Genomic DNA, 5,813 nt, shown 5'->3' on the forward strand with positions numbered 1-5,813 from the left:
TGTCTGTTTCCTAAAAGCAAATATAACCCAAATAGGAAAAATCTAACTTTAGGTTCCTTTATTATCTTTTACAGACATATAACATACACCCACACACCCACACCCACACCCCACCACCCCCACCCACCCACACCCACACCCACACCCACACCCACACCACACCCACACCCACACCCACACACCACACCCACACCCACACCCACACCCCCACCCCCAACCACACCCACACCCACACCCACACCCACACCCACACCCACACCCACACCCACACCCACACCCACACCCACACCCACACCCACACCCACACCCACACCCACACCCACACCCACAGAGAGAGAGAGAGAGAGAGAGAGAGAGAGAGAGAGAGAGAGTGCCTCTGGCTTGTAGTAACAACTGATTATATTTCCCATTTTCTAGAAAAAGTCTGATTGATGTGCTAAATCTATCAAGTTTTTCAGGTCAGAAAGTTCTGGTTTCTCATTTCAATGTTATTATGTAACTTCACAAATAATGCCTTAGAAAGTTATGTCCTGACCCTTACGTTTGCCATCCCATAATCTCATTACTTACTTAGTATAGATATTTTTCTTGCAGGTTTCATAATTTTTCTACTGTAGGAGCAGATCGAAGAGAGTAATGATTAAAGAAATATTCAGGACATCAGTCTTCTCATTCACAAATTTGTTAATAGTTTTGATAGGTTAGTTGACTCTGGTGGTCTTCTTATGGAGTCCCTATCCCCACCAGGCTCGTTAATTCTTCCCCCCAAAATCTTCCACAACACTGTCAGAGCTCTATCTAGGGTCTCTGCATCTGTTTCAGTCATCTATTGGGTGGAGCCTTTCAGAAGAGAGTTATGATAGGCCCCTGTCTAAAAGCATAACATAGTATCATTAACAGTATGACAGACAGGTTCTTTCCATGGGATGGCTCTTGATTTAGGCCAGTCATTGGTTGACTATTCCCTTAGTTTCTGTCCCATCTTTTTTACCTGCAATCCTTGCAGACAATACAAAGCTCAGTCAAAGATTTTATGGGTTGGTTGGTGTACTTATGCTTCCACTGGGAATCCTGTCTGGCTATGGGAGGTGGCTATTTCAGGCTCCATATCCAAAGATGCTAGGAGTCTAAACTAGAATCACCCTCATAAAGTCCATGGAGTGTCCACCATTCCTTGTCTCTGGCACTTCCTAGAGATGCTCCCCCAAGCTCAACCCTCTCTCCATAGCTCTCGCTATACCTCATTCCCCACCTCTGTTCATCTACACATACACTTTCCCAATTTTTCTCCCTCTATCCACCTGGAATAGCTATAACTTCCCCATTCTGAATGAGATTCAAGAATTCTCTGTAGGAACATCCTTGTTATTTTGTTTCTGTGGGTCTATGGATTGCAGCCTGCGTAATCCTGTAGTTAATGGCTAATATCCGCTTATAAGGGGGCATATACCATGCATGTCCTTTTGGATCATCATTCAAGATGTTTTCTTTTTTGTTCAAAACATTTGCCTGCCCATTTTGTGATGTTCTTGTTTTTAATAGCTGTGTAGTTTTCCCGGTTTTGCATTGAAGGAAATCTGTGATGTTTCAATTTTCTGGCTACTATGAATAAATTTGCTATGAACATAGTTGAAAAAATGTCCTTTTGGTATGATAGAACAATTTTAAAATATGGAGCCTTTCAAAAATTTGTGTCATTATTGGTAAGGGGCAAGGTAATCATTTCTGTATTGTTAACTTTTAGTATATATGCTAATGAAATGAACACTTGTGTCGTACTCCTTACTAATATGTAAGGGGACAGTTTAGAAACTTTCCCAAGATGCCTATATTTTCCATCATTAATGCTAAATACTCTTCCTGAAATGGTAAAAAGAAACAATCCTTTATTAACTTCCTGTGTAAAGATGGATTTCAGAATATCCATGATGGATCTGGAGAAATATAATTTATTATGCTCATTCTAATACATATCTACTGGAAAATATCTAAATACTCATTTTGCTCTGAAACCATTTTTAATCCACTTTTTGCAGTATGTGAAATAAATTTTATGCAAATTTTCTGTAATACTTTGTTTAACTCAAATACATGCCTTTCTTTTTATGAATAAATAAAATTGTACATGTATATGCTTTAAACTGTAAAGTTATGATAGAGATTAGAAAGATAATAAGTAGAAACATACCTGATTAATAGGCAAATAGAAGATGACAGATGATAGTTTGATAGTTGAAAATGTACTTTCGGGATTGGGGATTTAGCTCCGTGGTAGAGCACTTTCCTAACAAGCAAAAGGCCCTGGGTTAGGTCTTCAGGTCCGATAAAAAAAGAAAAGAGAAAACAGCAACAACAATAAAAAAAAACCAAAATGTACTTTCTATGTATTTTAAATCCTATGGTATATTAATAAATTATCTACAGTTACAGGGTTACATACCTTGCTTGTTGTTAATAAAAATAAAATAAACATAATGATGATGATCTCTCCTTTTCATGTGTAGAATGACTCAGCAGTATAATTTCTGGGTCACTGGAATTTCTTTGTCTATTCTTTCATCTCCAATATTCTTTCTAAAGTCTGTGTTCATCTATATCCCTCAATATGTCACAAGAGTTGAACCACTTCTATAACCTTGCCAGCTTCTGACACTTTTAATATTGCTGTAGGTACATTTGTAATTCGTAGAGAGTATTGTCTTCATTTCTACTTTTCTAATGATTGACAATCTTTAACATTTTTTGTTGTGTAAATTTCCTAAGAGATATGCCATATTACAAATAAGGTAAACAATTGAAAATAGCATTCAGAAGTTCCTCAAACTGACAAAGTTTACTAAGTTTACCTTCTTCCAAGAGGAAATAATAAAGACTACTGAGAAGCACTCTCAAAGAAGGCAAGCTGCAAAGACAGAGAGCAGTCTACCTGCCTGGAAGAAGCAGAAACAACCCCAGCCTCCTGGAAGAGGTTTAGAACACTGAGCCACCTAGAAAGGACGTTCTTCAACCTGCTGATTGCCTGCAGATGTAGTGGGCCCCAGGATTTCAGCTTCTCTGAGATGTCCTCCATGCTAGTACAGGTTTTGGTGAAGCATCTGTCTTTAAGCCATTTCTTCTCCTATAATTAACCCTTCAATTGTACATAATTTCCTACAGCATTATTGGGACACTAAGTTGGATTTGTTAGTGTCTATACTTCTGGTTGCTAAGTGCTCTCCATCTGGGGTTAATAGACAGGTGTTTGTTGCAGTTTCCCAAGAAAAGTTTCTTACACCTATTGAAGATGTTCTAGTATTCTTTTTTTATTTTATTTTATTTCATTTTATTTTTGAGATTAAAATTTCCCTTCCTGCTATTCCTCTAAGCCATTCCATTTTCCCCTCACTATACTCCCTTCGAGTCATGCCTTAGTCTTTCAGTGATTATTTTTGCATAATATGTGTATTTGTATATACACATATATTACAAGTATAACTCATTGAGTCTATATAATGTCACTTGTATCTATTATTTTATGATAGACCATTTGATATTGAACTACAAATTGGTGTGTTTTTCCATGGCAAAATCTGCTCCAAATTTATTCCATTGCCTATAGTTCTTTGTGTATAGCTAATTTCTATTATTTTTATTAAATATCCTTTTGAAAAATGGGAAATTTTGTCTATGTCAGTTAATGGATTTAGGGTGTTTTTTGTGGATACTTAATTAATTGTTTCACATGTTAGCTATGTATTAATACTTCATCAAATGTGTATTCTGCAATATATCTGTGAAGAAACATGACAGTAATCTCCTTTTTACCTTATTATTTAATCTTGTTTTAGTGTCCAGTCATTAGACCCCTCCCAGTCCACCCACCAACTGTTCCATATCCCACATGTCCTCTCCCCTCTCCCCCAATTTTGAACAGGATCTTCATGCCCTAGTGCCCCAAGTCTCTCAAGGGTTAGGTGCATCTTTTCCAAGCTCAGATCCAACAGTCCTCTAGTGTGTATGTGTTGGGGACCTCATATCAGCTGGTGTACTATACCATGATGGTGGATCAGTGTCTGAGAGATTATCGGGTTCCTTGTTATTTGAGACTGCTGACAACCGATAGTGTTGCCCTCCTCTTCAACTTCTGGCTTTTTCTTAATTTAACTACAGGCATCCCCAGTTTCTGCCCATTCATTGTGAGTAAACCTTATTTAACTTTGATACCTGGAATCTCCCTAGAAAATTATCCATTTCATCCAGATTTTCCAGTTGTGTTGATATAGGCTTTGTAATAGGATCTAATGTTTTTTATTAATTTCCTCACTTTCTGTTCTTAAGTCTCCCTTTTTGTCAACGAGGGGTGCTGAGGGTACCTGGAAGAGAATGGGGGACAAGAGACATGAAGAAGGATGCCAAGACAAGAGTCTGATCAAGGCTCCAATTTTATTTTTCCCCAAGGCTGAATTTATACCATAACAGGGGTAACAGAAGAAGGGGGGAAGTAAGAAACATTTATGCAGGGCAAGGAGACAATATTCGTGTGGTCAGGGAATCGGCTGATATTGACAGGATGTCAGAAAGGTCACATGTTTGTCATTTCTACTAGTCAGCAGGATGTTGGCTTTTCAGAAAGGTTATAAGTCATCACATTGGGTATCTTGACGTCAGATGTATTTCTCAGCAAGGTCACAACTTTATCATATCATTATTCATCATAACCACCAAATTTGTATTAGTCTTCTGCAGCTGGCTGGGGATTTTCCGTGAACCCAGTCATACTTAATTCTAACCATAATAATAACATCAATAATGGAGGGCTTCAGGGCATCGCTCTCAAGACCTTTTCATTTCTGATTTGGTTCATTGCTATACTCTCTCTGTGCCTTCTGCTTATTCTGGCTTAAGTGTTTATCTATCTTGTTGACTTTCTCAAAATACCAGCTCCTGATTTTGTTAGATCTTTGTATGGTTCTCTTTGTTTATATTTGGTGGATTTCAGCCCTGACTTTGATTATTCTTGCCATCTATTCATCTTTGGTGAATTTGCTTCTTTTTGTTCTTGAACTTTTAGGTGTGCTGCAGAGCCACTAGTGTATGCTCTCTCTATTTGGTTTTTGGAGGCAACCAGAGCGAAGAGTTTTCCTCTTAGCATGGCTTTCTTTGTGTCCTATAAGTTTAGGTATGCTGTGACTTCATTTTCATTAAATTCTAAAATGTCTTTAATTTCTTTCTTCATTTCTTCCTTAATAAGTTATCATTGAGTTGAGCGTTGATCAACTTTCATCATATGTGGGTTGTTACAGAAGACCAGCCATAGTCTGTGGTGATCTGATAGGATGTATGGGATTATTTTCAATCAGCTTGTATCTGTTGAGGCTTCTTTTGTGACTGATTATATGGTCAATTTTGGAGAAGGCACCATGAAGTTCTGAGAAGAAAGTATATTCTTTTGTTTTAGGATAAAATGTTCTATAGATATCTGTTAAATCCATTTGGTTTATAACTTCTGTTAGTTTCCCTGTGTCTTGTTTAGTTTCTTTCATTGCTGAGAGTGGAGTGTTGAGGTGTCCTACTATTATTGTGTCATGTGCAATATGTGCTTTGTGCTTTAGTAAGCTACTATTTTTAATGTAGGTGCCATTGTATTTGGAGCATAGATATTCACGATTGAGAGTTCCCTCAATAATGTTCAAATCTACTAGTTTTTATGTTGATACCTGGCAATATCAGGAGAAAAGTCATTAAAGCTAGATAGCAAGCAAATTCAATAAAAAGACATTGTAAAATATACTGTTTCCTTAAAATAACATTCTGAAAATGTCACTTAATTTTCT

This window comes from Rattus rattus, chromosome 5 (assembly GCF_011064425.1).
Source record: "Rattus rattus isolate New Zealand chromosome 5, Rrattus_CSIRO_v1, whole genome shotgun sequence".
In the NCBI taxonomy this organism is placed as follows: Eukaryota; Metazoa; Chordata; class Mammalia; order Rodentia; family Muridae; genus Rattus; species Rattus rattus.